This window comes from Oncorhynchus mykiss, chromosome 23 (assembly GCF_013265735.2).
Source record: "Oncorhynchus mykiss isolate Arlee chromosome 23, USDA_OmykA_1.1, whole genome shotgun sequence".
Lineage (NCBI taxonomy): Eukaryota > Metazoa > Chordata > Actinopteri > Salmoniformes > Salmonidae > Oncorhynchus > Oncorhynchus mykiss.
In genome coordinates, this window is record NC_048587.1 from 38,235,259 (window position 1) to 38,252,277 (window position 17,019).

A 17,019-nucleotide genomic window follows, 5' to 3' on the forward strand; every position below is an offset into this window, starting at 1 on the left:
CAAAAGTTTCTCAATACTTTGTCATATACCCTTTGTTGGCAATGACAGAGGTCAAACATTTTCTGTAAGTCTTCACAAGGTTTTCACACACTGTTGCTGGTATTTTGGCCCATTCCTCCATGCAGATCTCATCTAGAGCAGTGATGTTTTGGGGCTGTTGCTGGGCAACACGGACTCTCAACTCCCTCCAAAGATTTTCTATGGGGTTGAGATCTGGAGACTGGCTAGGCCACTCCAGGACCTTGAAATGCTTCTTACGAAGCCACTCCTTTGTTGCCCGGGCGGTGTGTTTGGGATCATTGTCATGCTGAAAGACTCAGCCACGTTTCATCTTCAATGCCCTTGCTGATGGAAGGAGGTTTTCACTCACAATACATGGCCCCATTCATTCTTTCCTTTACACGGATCAGTCGTCCTGGTCCCTTTGCAGAAAAACAGCCCCAAAGCATGATGTTTCCACCCCCATGCTTCACAGTAGGTATGGTGTTCTTTGGATGCAACTCAGCATTTTTTGTGCTCCAAACACAACAAGTTGTGTTTTTACCAAAAAGTTATATTTTGGTTTCATCTGACATTCTCCCAATCTTCTTCTGGATCATCTAAATGCTCTCTAGCAAACATCAGACGGGCCTGGACATGTACTGGCTTAAGCAGGGGGACACGTCTGGCACTACAGGATTTGAGTCCCTGGCGGCATAGTGTGTTACTGATGGTAGGCTTTGTCACTTTGGTCCCAGCTCTCTGCAGGTCATTCACTAGGTCCGCCTGTGTGGTTCTGGGATTTTTGCTCACCGTTCTTGTGATCATTTTGACCCCACGGGGTGAGATCTTGCGTGGAGCCCCAGATCGAGGGAGATTATCAGTGGTCTTGTAGGTCTTCCATTTCCTAATAATTGCTCCCGCAGTTGATTTCTTCAAACCAAGCTGCTTACCTATTGCATATTCAGTCTTCCCAGCCTGGTGCAGGTCTACAATTTTGCTTCTGGCGTCCTTTGACAGCTCTTTGGTCTTGGCCATAGTGGAGTTTGGAGTGTGACTGTTTGAGGTTGTGGACAGGTGTCTTTTATACTGATAACAAGTTCAAACAGGTACCATTAATACAGGTAACGAGTGGAGGACAGAGGAGCCTCTTGAAGAATAAGTTACAGGTCTGTGAGAGCCAGAAATCTTGCTTGTTTGTAGGTGACCAAATACGTATTTTCCACCATAATTTGCAAATAAATTCATTAAAAATCCTACAATGAGATTTTCTGGATGTTTTTTCTCATTTTGTCTGTCATAGTTGAAGTGTACCTATGATGAAAATTACAGGCCTCTCTAATCTTTTTAAGTGGGAGAACTTGCACAATTGGTGGCTGACTAAATACTTTTTTGCCCCACTGTACATCAATTTTGGGGCTTATAAAATGAATGTACCACTTGATTCTTGAAAAATATAACTTGTCTTTTTATTGGTTTATTCGTATTGCCATTAGCTTTTGCCGAAGTAGCAGCTATTATTCCTAGGGTGCACACAAAACCTAAAACACTGCAAGTAGACAAGAACAGTCAAACTATAAGCTTGTTTAGTCAAATGTTTGTAAACAAAGAACATAAAAAAAAAAAACACTATATAACCTCAAAATATGGTTAAAACTATCATTTGATATCATGGATGGTCAGTCCTTGCGTCAATACCTCTGTCTTTTAATTTGAGAGTGGTCACATGTCTCCAGCCCCATGCCTCAACTTTTTACCAAAACGGGGGCAGGGAAATGCTTTGTTATTGTTTCAACTGCTGATTGCCACTTTAAACTGTTGAGTGACTAACCAGGTTTCCATCCAACCATTTCATGTGGATGAATTACCTGACACATGAAAAAAAATTATAATAATCACAACCGGGTTGATGGAAACAGGAAATGTCAGTACAATTTTTTAAATGTTGATAGACAATTTGTTTGTTGTTATCCCACTACGACTTGGGAAAGCATGCAGTTTATAAGGCTACAAAAATGCAATAAGTTAAGATGAAATTCACAGGGTGGTGAAAGCACACGGTGATGAGCTTGAGGCTCCTTTCCAATAAATATCGAGGGTTCTGTTCTGGTGACATGATGATGGATGCTTGGCTGCCGTTTAACCAACAAAAAGAATCTCGCTTTTATCCATAGCCTACATGATGAGGTTGTTATCTGTAAACAATTTTTTTCAGCGCACCTGCCAAGACCAGACTGGGCACATTTGCTATAAAAACAGAGTAGAGTTCTCTCGGTATATGGGAATATTACTGCAAAAGTTATTTCTATGTGCACTACGTCCTCATACATAGACTTATCAACAACAAGTCAGTTTGATGGAAAAATGTCTGGTGGGAAAATGCACATAGTTTTTACATTAGTTGCATTAAAATCTGTCGCCAACTGGATGGACACCTAGCTACTGTTAAACATATGTAATAACAGGCTAACTGAAAGACCATACTTGACCACAATCAACTCACTAAATAAGTTTTAACCAGCAAAAAGTTAAGCAATTAGGTTTAAGAGTGGTAGTCAGTGGTCTGGCAAATATTGTTCAGTTCCTACCCAGTTCTCTGATGTAATGAACTAGCCTGTTCTTTTATCTGGATGATGACCTACTTGGATGCTGCCTTATACACTTCCAGACACCATCTCTGTTTCATAAATATTAACATTAACCCCAAAAGACTTGTTTCAAAAACATACAACCAGTGTTCTTGAAAATGAAGTGTTTACACAGCCACCCTAAAAACTCAAAATCAGATTTTTTATTTCTATATCTAGGCCTAATTTCAGTTTATACCACTTGTGTAAAGGTGGTATAAATTGGATGGGTATGAGATATGCAAATAATTGGCAAAAGTTCTGCATTAGGCTTCGTTTTCAGAAGCAAGCCCAATTGTGAGATTTTGCACGTTTGGGCAAAAGAGCTATGTGATTGGTCAAAAGACCAATTAGTGGAAAAAGATCAGAATTGGGCTGCCTGTCTAAATGCACATCGACCCTAGGAGTAGAGACCTATAGTGAGACTAACAGAAGTCGTGAGGGAATAGCCCTCCACCTTAATTGAATATGAATAATAAGCTACAGCATAACAGGTATACAAAATCTCTATTGAAGTAGGCCTATTTTAAGGACAAGTAGCTCACTTTGATTGCAAACAATGCAATCAGTGATGGTGAACTGGACTCCAATTTGCATTTTCAAGAGCACACTCAATCTAGGCTTCCATATTTTACATTAATTGAAAATGAAAATGTAGCCTAGACCTTCTACCGGTAAGTAAACTTCCAGAAATGTTCAAGGTTTTATAACTTCAAGACAGAAATCGAGTTAGCCTAAATAGCCTAACACACAGGCTAAATAGCCTAGTGATTCTTAGGTGCTATGAACTCAAAAGGTAATAAGGAGTCCTTCAAATCCATCAATGTTTTGCTCATCCTTTACCATTGATATAACTTTCATAACTATTGCAGGTTGTCTTTATGACAAAGACCTGCCCATCTTCGCGTGAAGGAAAGTAGATCAATACTGGGACTTTCTAGGCCTACAGCTTCAACACCAACTGCATTTTATGTTTGAATGGTAGCCAGGCTGTGATTTGGCCTACTTATAATTATAATAGAGGAGACAATGATATGCTAAAATGTAAACTAGAGAATGAAATAGGCAAGCTAATAGGTCCACATGTGCCTTTCTTGTTGACTGTGTGCGGTTAACTGATAAAAAATATTACATTGTGGTTGAGTTCTTTGGAAATGTACATTTTCCTGTTCACAATAACACATTCTGCTATGTCAACAACAAACCTAGCCTAATGATAACTGAACTGTAAACTGGTATTCTTGGGATGGAGGCACAGACACACACACCCGGAGAATACAACCTTGGCCATCTGATGTGTGGATAAAACCTACACTGGTTTCATAGAATGTTTGTCCTGGCCTGAAACTCATGGTTTCAATGATCCTTTGGCCAGACAGAGGAGCACACAAGCCTCTAGTGTGTTCATTATAGACTAGGCCTATTCCAATGTCCCGACAAGACAAGTCAACCAGCTGCTCCAGAATACAATGTCAGCTAGCCTAACCTGCTCTTCCTGTTACCGTTATTCACCCCCAGAGCACACCCAACACAAGGAACCCATCAAGAAGTCTGCGCATGACAGATTTCTTCATCCCGCTGCCGCCCAAAACCGCAGCTTTTCATACCGTACCCGCCCGCTCCTGCTGGCTTTCTGTCCGACCGCTTCCCCCCAGTCCCGCAATGTTATTTTAGGCGAATGTGACAGCTCACTTGCCAGCCACGGTGCCAGCTATTTTGCACCCAATAGGCAACATCAAAATGCACACAAATAACTGAAGAAATATTAAATTACCTGTGATTCTTATGTGGCCCATTATATTAAGTTATCGGTATAGTCTATACCAGCCAATAGGCTAGACAGTTTGGAGCAGAGTTGGACAGACTGCGGACACTTGCACATTCCTTCCTTTAACTAGGCAAGTCAGTTCAGAACAAATTCTTATTTTCAAGTTCTTATTTGCCTAGGAACAGTGAGTTAACTGCCTTGTTCAGGAGCAGAATGACAGATTTTAACCTTGTCAGTTCGGGGATTCGATCTTGCAACCGTTCGATCTGGCAATCGTTCACTTAACATGGTAACCTGTGCACGCTGCGCCTTTTCACAATTTTTTGATTGCACCTCAACTAGGATGGGGCGGTATCCAGATTTTCATATCCTCATTCCGTCCTTCAATCACACCGGCGTTACTGGCTTAATACACAAGGGGGCGCCAAAACCCCCCACAAAAAAAGCCAATTGGGCATTTATTACCAGAACGCTAAATAAATTAGCACACGTAATAGCGAATTTCCATGGAGTCTGCTAGCAAAAAAATGCTAACGTACACGCAAACGAAAATAAACTAATTGCAAAGACAGGGAATCCAGCTCAAAGTTATACATACAGTGCATTGAGAAAGTATTCAGACCCCTTGACTCCTTATAAAATGGTTTAAAGTGTTTTCCCTCCCGTCATCAAGCTAAACACAACACCCAATGACATAGCAAAAACAAGGTTTTTGAAATGTTTGCAAATGTATAAAAACAAAAAAACGTTACTATTTAATTAACGTAAGTATTCAGACCCTTTACTCAGTACTTTGTTCAAGCACCTTCGGCAGTGATTACAGCCTTGAGTCTTCTTGGGATTGACGGTACAAGCTTGGCACACCTGTATTTGGGGAGTTTCTACCATTCTTCTCTGCAGATCCTCTCAACCTCTGTCAGGTTGGACGGGGAGCGTCGCTGCACAACTATTTTCAGGTCTCTCCAGATATTGTGTGATTGGGTTCAAGTCCGGGCTGTGGCTAGGCCACTCAAGGACATTCAGCGGCTTGTCCCGAAGCCACTCCTGCATCGTCTTTGCTGTATGCTTAGGGTCATTGTCATGTTGGAAGGTGAACCTTCGCCCCAGTCTGAGGTCCTGAGTGCTCTGGAGCAGGTTTTCATCAAGGATCTCTGTACTTTGCTATGATAATCTTTGCCTTGATCCTGACAAGTCTTCCAGTCCACGCCGCTGAAAAATATCCCAACAGCATGATGCTGCCAGATCAAATCACATTTTATTGGTCACATACAAGTGTTTTGCAGATGTTATTGCGGGTGTAGCGAAACGCTTGCGCTTCTAGTTCGACAGTGCAGCAATATCTAACAAATAAAATCTAACAAATTTCACAACAAATACCAAGTCAAAGGAATTAAGAATATATATATATATTCTTAATTCATGTCAGAGCGACATATATTAAGAGTAGATAGTATAGAATAAAGTATATACATATGAGATGAGTAATGTAAGATATGTAAACATTATTAAAGTGACTACTGTTCCATTTATTAAAGTGGCCAATGATTTCAAGTCTATGTAAGCAGCAGCCTCTCTGTGCAAGTGATGTCTATTTAACAGTCTGATGGCCTTGAGATACAGTGGGGAGATCAAGTATTTGATAACCTGCAAAATCGGCAGTGTTTCCTACTTACAAAGCATGTAGAGGTCTGTAATTTCTATCATAGGTACACTTCAACTGTGAGAGACGGAATCTAAAACAAAAATCCAGAAAATCACATTGTATGATTTTTAAGTAATTAATTTGCATTTTATTGCATTACATAAGTATTTGATACATCGGAAAAGCAGAACTTAATATTTGGTACAGAAACCTGTGTATGCAATTACAGAGATCATACGTTTCCTGTAGTTCTTGACCAGGTTTGCACACACTGCAGCAGGGATTTTGGCCCACTCCTCCATACAGACCTTCTCCAGATCCTTCAGGTTTCGGGGCTGTTGCTGCTGGGGAATACGGATGTTCAGCTCCCTCCAAAGATTTTCTATTGGGTTAAGGTCTGGAGATTGGCTTGGCCAATCCAGGAACTTGAGATGCTTCTTACGGAGCCACTCCTTAGTTGCCCTGGCTGTGTGTTTCGGGTCGTTGTCATGCTGGAAGACCCAGCCACGAGGTTGTTGGCCAAGATCTCGCGATACATGGCCCCATCCATCCTCCCCTCAATACGGCACAGTCATCCTGTCACTTTGCAGAATAGCATCCTGAAAAAAAAGATGTTTCCACCTCCATGCTTCACGGTTGGGATGGTGTTCTGGGGGTTGTACTCATCCTTCGTCTTCCTCCAAACACGGCGAGTGGAGTTCAGACCAAAAAGCTCTAATTTTTTCTCACCAGACCACATGACCTTCTCCCATTCCTCCTCTGGATCATCCAGATGGTCATTGGCAAACTTCAGACAGGCCTGGACATGCGCTGGCTTGAGCAGGGAGACCTTGCGTGCGCTGCAAGATTTTAATCCATGACGGCGTAGTGTTTTACTAATGGTTTTCTTTGAGACTGTGGTCCCAGCTCTCAGGTCATTCAGTTCATTGACCAGGTCCTGCCGTGTAGTTCTGGGCTGATCCCTCACCTTCCTCATGATCATTGATGCCCCACGAGGTGAGATCTTGCATGGAGCCCCAGACCGAGGGTGATTGACCGTCATCTTGAACTTCTTCCATTTTCTAATAATTGCTCCAACAGTTGTTGCCTTCTCACCAAGCTGCTTGCCTATTGTCCTGTAGCCCATCCCATTCTTGTGCAGGTCTACATTTTATCCCTGATGTCCTTCCACAGCTCTCTGGTCTTGGCCATTGTGGAGAGGTTGGAGTCTGTTTGATTGAGTGTGTGGACAGGTGTCTTTTATACAGTTAACGAGTTCAAACAGGTGCAGTTAATACAGGTAATGAGTGGAGAACAGTAGGGCTTCTTAAAAGAAAAACTAACAGGTCTGTGAGAGTCGGAATTCTTACTGGTTGGTAGGTGATCAAATACTTATTTCATGCAATAAAATGCAAATTAATTACTTAAAAATCATACAATGTGATTTCTGGATTTTTGTTCCATCTCTCACAGTTGAAGTATACCCATGATAAAAATTACAGACCTCTACATGCTTTTTAAGTAGGAAAACCTGCAAAATCAGCAGTGTCTCAAATACTTGTTCTCCCCACTGTAGCAGTCTCTCAGTCCCAGCTTTGATACACCTGTACTGACCTAACCTGCTGGATGATAGCGGGGTGAACAGGCAGTGGCTCGGGTGGTTGTTGTCCTTGATGTTCTTTTTGGCCTTCCTGTGACATCAGGTGGTGTAGCTGTTCTGGAGGGCAGGTAGTTTGACCCCGGTAATGCATTGTGCAGACCGCATCACCGTCTGGAGAGCCCGGCGGTGCTTTTGCCGTACCAGGCAGTGATACAGCCCGACAGAATGCTCTCAACTGTGCAACTGTAAAAGTTTACGAGAGTTTTAGGTGACAAGCCAAATTTCTTCAGCCTCTTCACCACAATGTGTGGGTGGACCATTTCAGCTTGTCCATGATGTGTACACCGAGGAACTTTAAACGTTCCACCTTCTCCACTGCTGTCCCATCGATGTGGATAGGGTGGTGCTCTCACTGCTGTTTCCTGAAGTCCCCGATCATCTCCTTTGTTTTGTTGATGTTGCGTGAGGTTGTTTTCCTGACACCATACTCCCAGTGCCCTCACCACCACCCTGTAGGCGGTCTCGTCATTGTTGGTAATCAAGCCTACTACAGTTGAGTTGTCTGCAAACTTGATTGAGTTGGAGGCGTGCATAGCCACACAGTCATGGGTGAACAGGGAGTACAGGAGGGGGCAAAGCACGCACCCTTATGGGGCCCCAGTGTTGAGGATCAGCGAAGTGGAGATGTTGTTTCCTACCTTCGCCACCTAGGGCAGCCCATCAGGAAGTCCAGGACCAAATTGTACAGGGCGTGGTGCAGACACAGGACCTCGAGCTTAATGATGAGCTTCGAGGGTACATTGGTGTTGAATGCTGAGCTGTAGTCAATGAACAACATTCTTACATAGGTATTCCTCTTGTCCAGATTGGATAGGGCAGTGTGATTGCATCATCTGTGGACCTATTGGGGCAGTAAGCAAATTGAAAAGGGTCTAGGGTGCGGTGATATGACCCTTGACTAGTCTCTCAAAGCACTTCATGATGACAGAAGTGAGTGCTACGGGGCGGTAGTCATTTAGTTCAGTTATCTTTGCCTTCTTGGGTACAGGAACAATGTGGCCATCTTGAAGCATGTGGGGACAGCAGATAGGGGACAGGGATTGAACATGTCCGTAAACAAACCTGCCAGCTGGTCTGCGCATGCTCTGAGGATGCTGCTAGGGATGCCATCTAGGACGGCAGCCTTGAGAGGGTTAACACGTTTAAATGTCTTACTCACATCGGCCACGGAGAAGGAGCCCACAGTCCTTGGAAGCTGGCCACGTTGGTGGCACTGTGTTATCCTCAAAGCAGGCAAAGAACATGTTTAGCTTGTCCAAAAGCAAGACAATGTCCGCAACGTGGCTGGTTTTCCTTTTGTAGTTGGTGATTGTCTTTAGACCCTGCCACATACGTCTCGTGTCTGAGCCGTTGAATTGCAACTCCACATTGTCTCTATACTGACCTTTGCCTGTTTGATTGCCTTGAGGGGGGAATGACTACTCTGTTTGTATCCTATCATATTCCTAGTCACCTCGCCATGGTTAAATGTGGTGGGTTGCGCTTTCAAGTTTACGGGAATGCTGCCATTTACAGTTGAAGTCAGAAGTTTACGTACATTTAGGTTGGAGTCATTAAAACTCATTTTTCAACCACTCCACAAATGTCTTGCCAAAACTATAGTTTTTTAGGAAGTCGGTTAGGACATCTACTTTGTGCATGACACAAGTATTTTTCCAACAATTGTTTACAGACAAATTATTTCACTATAATTAACGTTATCACAATTCCAGTGGGTCAGAAGTTTACATACACTAAGTTGACTGTGCCTTTAAACATCTTGGAAAATTCCATAAAATATTGTCATGGCTAAAGAAGCTTCTGATAGGCTAATTGATATAATTTGAGACCAATTGGAGGTGTACCTGTGGATGTATTTCAAGGCCTACCTTCAAACTCAGTGCCTCTTTGCTTGACATCACAAGAAAATTAAAATAAATCAGCCATGACCTCAGAAAGAAAGTTGTAGACCTCCACAAGTCTGGTTCATCCTTGGGAACAATTTCCAAATGCCTGAAGGTACCACGTTCATCTGTACAAACAATAGTACGCAAGTATAAACACCATGGGGCCACACAGCAGTCATACCGCTCAGGAAGGAGATACGTTCTGTCTCCTAGAGACAAACTTACTTTGGTGCAAAAAGTGCATATCAATCACAGAAAAACAGTAAAGGACCTTGTGAAGATACTGGAGGAAATAGGTACAAAAGTATCTATATCCACAGTAAAACAAGTTCTATATCGACATAACCTGAAAGACCGCTCAGCAAGGAAGAAGCTGCTGCTCCAAAATCCACATAAAAAAAGCCAGACTACGGTTTCCAACTGCACATGAGGACAAATATCATACTTTTTGGAGAAATGTCCTATGGTCTGATGAAACAAAAATAGAACTGTTCGGCCATAACCACCATCGTTATGTTTGGAGGAAAAAGGGGGAAGCTTGCAAGCCGAAGAACACCATCCCAACTTTGAAGCACGGGGGTGGCAGCATCAGGTTGTGGGGGTGCTTTGCTGCAGGAGGGAATGGTGCACTTCACAAAATAGATGGCATCATGAGGCAGGAGAATTATGTGGATACATTGAAGCAACATCTGAAGACATCAGTCATGAAGTTAAAGCTTGGTCGCAAATGGGTCTTCCAAATGAACAATGACCCAAGCATACTTCTGAAGTTGTGGCAAAATGGCTCTAGGACAACAAAGTCAAGGTATTGGAATGGCCACCACAAAGCCCTGACCTTAATCCTATGGAAAACTTGTTGGCAGAACTGATGAAGTGTGTGTGAGCAAGGAGGCCTTTCAACCTGAATCAGTTACACCAGCACTGTCAGGAGGAATGGGCCAAAATTCACCCAACTTATTGTGGGAAGCTTGTGGAAGGCTACCCAAAACATTTGACCCAAGTCAAACAATATAAAGGCGATGCTACCAAATACTAATTGAGTGTATGTAAACTTCTGACCCACTGGGAATGTGATGAAAGAAATAAAAGCTGAAATAAATCATAACCACTACTATTAATCTGACATTTCACTTTCTTCAAATAAAGCGGTGATCCTAACTGACCTAAAAACAGGCAATTTTTACTAGGATTAAATGTTAGGAATTGTGAAAAACTGAGTTAAATGTCTTTGGCTAAGATGTATGTAAACTTCCGACTTCAACTGTATGCACGGTTTCTGGTTAGGGTAGGTTGCAATAGTCACAGTGGGAACAACATCTCCAATACACTTCTTGATGAATTCACTAACTGTCTCGGTATATACACATCAATATTATTCTATGAAGCTACCCGGAACATATCCCAGCCCGCGTGATCAAAACAATCTTGAAGTGTGGATTCTGATTGGTCAGACCAGCATTGAATGGTCCTTTGCACGGTTACATCCTGTTTGAGTTTCTGCCTATAGGAAGGGAGGAGCAAAATGGAGTCATGGTCAGATTTGCAAAAAGGAGGGCGGGGGAGGGCCTTGTATGCATCCCGGAAGTCAGAATAACAATGGTCAACAGTGTTTTTCCAGGCGAGCACTACAGTCAATAAGTTGATAGAATTTAGGTCGCCTTTTCCTCAAATGTGCTTTGTAAAAGTCCCCATCAATAAATGCAGCCACAGGATATGGTTTCCAGTTTGAATGAAGTCCATTGAAGTTCCATGAGGGCAGTAGTGGAATCAGCTTGAGAAGGGCCACGACCATGCTTCCCCGTAGGGATGGTGCCAGGTGTCCTCCAGACGTGATGCTTGGCATTCATACCAAAGAGTTCAAACTCTCATCAGACCAGATCATTTTGTTTCTCATGGTCTGAGAGTCCTTTAGGTGCCTTTCGGCAAACTCCAAGCTGATTGTCATGTCCCTGCTACTGAGGAGTGGCTTCTGTCTGGCCACTACCGTGAAGGCCTGATTGGTGGAGTGCTGCAGAGATGGGAGAACCTTCCAGAAGGACAACCATCTCCACAGAGGAACTCTGGGGCTCTGTCAGAGTGACCATCGGGTTCCTTCTCCTCCGATTGCTCAGTTTGGCTGGGTGGCCAGCTCTAGGAAGAGTCTTGGTGGTTCCAAACTTATTCCAATTAAGAATGATAGAGGCCACAGTGTGCTTGGGGACCTTCAATGCTGCAGACATTTTTTGGTACAGTTCCCCAGATCTGTGACTCAACACAACCTTGCCTCGGAGCTCTACGGACAATTCCTTAAACCTTATGGCTTGGTTTTTGCTCTGACATGCACCGTCAACTGTGGGACTGTATATAGACAGGTGTGTGCCCTTTCCAAATCATGTCCAATCAATTGAATTTACCACAGGTGGTCTCCAATCAAGTCGTAGAAACATCTCAAGGATGATCAATGGAAACAGGATGCACCTGAGCTCAATTGAGTCTCATAACAAAAGGGTCTGAATACTTACATAAATAAGGTATACAAACTCAGCCAAAAAAGAAACATCCTCTCGCTGTCAACTGCGTTTATTTTCAGCAAACTTAACATGTGTAAATATTTGTATGAACATAAGATTCAACTACAGACAAACTGAACAAGTTCCACAGACATGTGACTAACAGAAATCAAATAATGTGTCAAAATCAAAAGTAGCAGTATCTGCTGCATTAAGTACTGCAGTGCATCTCCTCCTCATGGACTGCACCACAGTTGCCAGTTTTTGCTGTGAGATGTTACGCCACTCTTCCACAAAGGCAACTGCAAGTTCCCAGACATTTGTGGGGGGGAATGGCCTTAGCCCTCACCCTCCGATCCAACAGGTCCCAGACGTGCTGAATGGGATTGAGATCTGGGCACTTCACTGGCCATGGCAGAACACGAACATTCCTGTCTTGCAGGAAATCATGCACAGAACGAACAGTATGGCTGATGGCATTGTCATGTGGGAGGGTGATGTCAGGATGAGCCTGCAGGAAGGGTACCACATGAGGGAGGAGGACGTCTACCCTGTAACGCACAGTAATGAGATTGCCTGCAATGACAAACTCAGTCCGACGATGCTGTGACACACCGCCCCAGACCATGACGGACCCTCCACCTCCAAATCTATCCCGCTCCAGAGTACAGGCCTCGGTGTAATGCTCATTCCTTCGACGATGAACGTGAATCCGACCATCACCCCTAGTGAGACAAAACTGCGACTCATCAGTGATGAGCACTTTTTGCCAGTTCTGTCTGGTTCAGCGACGGTGGGTTTGTGCCCATAGGCTACGTTGTTGCCGGTGATGTAAGGCAGGTACTCACCAGACAACAGGTCTACAAGCCCTCAGTCCAGCCTCTCTCAGCTTATTGCAGACAGTCTGAGCACTGATGGAGGGATTGTGCATTCATGTAACTCGGGCAGTTCAAATCAAATCAAATTTAATTTGTCACATACACATGGTTAGCAGATGTTAATGCGAGTGTAGCGAAATGCTTGTGCTTCTAGTTCCGACAATGCAGTAATAACCAACGAGTAATCTAACAATTCCACAACTACTACCTACTGCCCAATTTTTCAGTTTTTGATTTGTTAAAAAAGTTTGAAATATCCAATAAATGTCGTTCCACTTCATGATTGTGTCCCACTTGTTGTTGATTCTTCACAAAAAAATACAGTTTTATATCTTTATGTTTGAAGCCTGAAATGTGGCAAAAGGTCGCAAAGTTCAAGGGGGCCGAATACTTTCGCAAGGCACTGTACATAAAGATATATGAATGAGTGAGTGATGGTACAGAACAGCATAGGCAAGATGCAGTAGATGGTATAGAGTACAGTATATACATATATGAGATGAATAATGTAGGGTATATAACCATAAAGTGGCAGTTTAAAGTGGCTAGTGATACATGCATTACATAAAGATGGCAAGATGCAGTAGATGATAGAGTACAGTATATACATATGAGATGAGTAATGTAGGGTATGTGAACATTATATTAAGTGGCATTGTTTAAAGTGGCTAGTGATACATTTTTACATAAATTTCCATAAATTTCCATTATTAAAGTGGCTGGAGTTGAGTTGTTGTTGTTGCCATCCTGTACCTGTCCCGCAGCTGTGATGTTTGGATGTACCGATCCTGTGCAGGTGTTGTTACACGTGGTCTGCCACTGCGATCAGCTGTCCGTCCAGTCTCTCTGTAGCACCGTCTTAGGCGTCTCACAGTACGGACATTGCAATTTATTGCCCTGGCCACATCTGCAGTCCTCATGCCTCCTTGCAGCATGCCTAAGGCACGTTCACGCAGATGAGCAGAGACCCTGGGCATCTTTCATTTGGTGTTTTTCAGAGTCAGTAGAAAGGCCTCGAGTGTCCTAAGTTTTCATAACTGTGACCTGAATTGCCTACCGTCTTAAGCTGTTAATGTCTTAACGACCGTTCCACAGGTGCATGTTCATAAATTTTTTATGGTTCATTGAACAAGCATGGGAAGCAGTGTTAAATCCTTTACAATGAAGATCTGTATTTGGATTTTTCGAATTATCTTTGAAAAGACAGGGTCCTGAAAAAGCAACTTTTCTTTTTGTGCTGAGTTTATTTTTTAATACATTTGAAAAAAAATCTAAAACCCTGGTTTTGCTTTATCATTAATGGGTTAGTGTCTGTAGATTGCTGAGGAAAATGTGTTTTAGAATAAGGCTGTAACGTAACAATGTGGAAAAAGTCAAGGTGTCTTATTTTCCTAAGGCACTGTAGGTAGTCACTACCAAATGTCATTTTGGGTGAGTTTGGACATTTACAAGCGAATGTGAACGAGAAACATTGTGCAAATTAACTAAGTTTGATGCATGCTTGTCTGAAGGAAGAGCAGTACTATATACACACGGTCTGTGTGAAGTCTGGGCAACGGGCCTGCCAGCTCTCAGAAGTTAGGGGAGGAGCAGACGGGCCTAGAACTGAGAGGAGAGGGGCAAAAATGCAAGGGAATCAAGCTGCAGTGGCAGCAGCACATATTACTCATCCAACAGGCATTACCTTCTCAAACATGTCAAAGCTAACACAATATGATGCCCTGTGAGCTTATTAATTCAGCCACTTACTTAGATATGTTTAACTTGCTTGTTAAGGGTCGCCCTAAAGCAGAATTATTCGATTTTCATGCTTAAGAAATATTGTGTTGCGTTTTTTTAAACGCAGATCTAAAATGCTTCTTATTTTAATTTAATCTCAGCATCAAACTCATTTTGTGCTTCAGTTGCACTTCTCCACTCAGATGAGAATTCACAAATGGGAATTCGATCAAAAGACAGCACTCTGACTGGTGTAGCTACTTTTCAGTGTAGCCAGCCTGGTAATATGCAAGATTGACTTTAAGCAAAACATTTAAAAAAGTAACTGGTTACATTATTTTTATGATAAACATTAGAAATATGATGGACATGCATTGCAACAATAAAAAAATACCTATTTACTGTTGAAAATGAAGCTATTTTCTGACGACTGTGTTGCACTAATGTATTTCCTGTGAAGGAAAACTATAGTTGCACATCCTTGATCACTGTAAAAAGACACTTGACTTTCAATATAAAACACAACCGGTCAATACACAGCTGGACTCACCTGCTCCCGCCTTCTCCCGTTGTACTATTTACAAACAAACATGTAACTGGCTCAACTGTTCTGGGGAACTACGGTAAGCTTCAATGTAAAATAATATTACAGGTGAAAATGAAGAACGCGATCTGATTTATCTAACGTATTGCACAAGTATCTACAAATATAAAAATGCATTGGAAATTTAAAATAAACAAAATAGTTTAAACGCTATTGAACCATCCCGTGGCTATTTCCAAATACCCTGGTATACGGTATACCGCCCAAGCTGAACCTCGACACCAGGGATGTGACAAATTGTTTTTCTTTGTGTTTAAAACTGCCACATTTACAATGCAGATGGTTTACATTGCGCATCCAGCAGATGGAGACAATTTTATCATTTATGCTGCTGCTGCTCTTGAGTTTCACGAGAGTGGCGCATGTAGCTTGTTATCGTTCAATCACGAGTCAAACCAGCACTAGGCTTCAGTCATAGAGCCTCTGTGTAGTTATTAGGAGATATCTAGGCTAATTAAAGGAAGATGAAATTAAAATGACAGAACTAAAAGTTAAATGAGAAGGACAAGCTACAACACCAAAAGCCAACAGGTAGGCTGCTACTTAATAATTTGAATGGAGTGGTTGTTATTTTCTGTAGGATTCGGGAAGGGGAGAAAGCACACAGTTAAAAGTTATGTAGTCTCAATTAGTCTACCTAACGCTAGCTTAACCAGCTTCTCTCAATTTGATGCAGTCAAGACAGGTACTACATAATCAGATTAATAACTAGCAAAATTTAGTGTACCAGTGCAAGTTAAGTTCGCTGCCATCTCTCCCCCTCCCTGCTCACCTCTTCATTCACATTTAAGCTGCTGCGTTGCTTCAAGACAGTTAATAAAGTAGCTAAAATTTCATTTTTTCCTCCTCTTACTATTATTACAGCATTGTTGTGTTATTTGTTATATGATGTTTGGGACCTGTTAGTGGTAGTTTTGTGACAACTGCAGTGATTAAAATTGTACATCAAAAAATATTTTAAAAGGGGGTTTGCTAGGGATTTTTTGTTACGTTAAGGATCCCAATTACGTTTAAACGTTTACTGTAGGCACACTTGATCTTGCACATCCAACTACGAGAAGAGAGGAACGCTACTTCACTTGAAGCAGCAAAATCTGAGTGTGTGAACAAAGCAACAAACATTTTAATACAGTAGGTAGGCTAACACAGACAAAGCAGAAACAATCATTTCCAAATAATCTGCGTGACAAAACATTTTAAAAATCTTCTAGAGGTCGACCGATTATGATTTTTCAACGCCGAAACCGATACCGATTATTGGAGGACCAAAAAACCGATACCGATTAATTGGCCGATTTTTTTATTATTTTTTATTTGTAATAATGACAATTACAACAATACTGAATGAACACTTATTTTAACTTAATATAATACATGAATAAAATCTATTTAGCCTCAAATAAATAACAAAACCTGTTCAATTTGGTTTAAATAATGCAAAAACATAGTGTTGGAGAAGAAAATAAAAGTGCAATATGTGCCATGTAAGAATGCTAACGTTTCAGTTCCTTGCTCAGAACATGAGAACATATCAAAGCTGGTGGTTCCTTTTAACATGAGTCTTCAATATTACCAGGTAAGACGTTTTAGGTTGTAGTTATTATAGGAATTATAGGACTATTTCCCTCTATACCATTTGTATTTCATATACCTTTGACTATTGGATGTTCTTAAGGGCACTTTAGTATTGCAAGTTTAACAGTATAGCTTCCGTCCCTCTCCTCGCTCCTCCCTGGACTCGAACCAGGAACACAATGACAACAGCCACCCTCGAAGCAGCGTTAACCA

At 42.0% G+C, this 17,019-nt stretch overlaps 1 protein-coding gene across 2 annotated transcripts in view; it reads right to left on the reverse strand.

The window, feature by feature from the left end:
• Positions 1-17,019, reverse strand: part of LOC110502701 (leucine-rich repeat-containing protein 1) — a 79,222-nt gene that overhangs the window by 43,074 nt on the left and 19,129 nt on the right. The window lies entirely within an intron of this gene.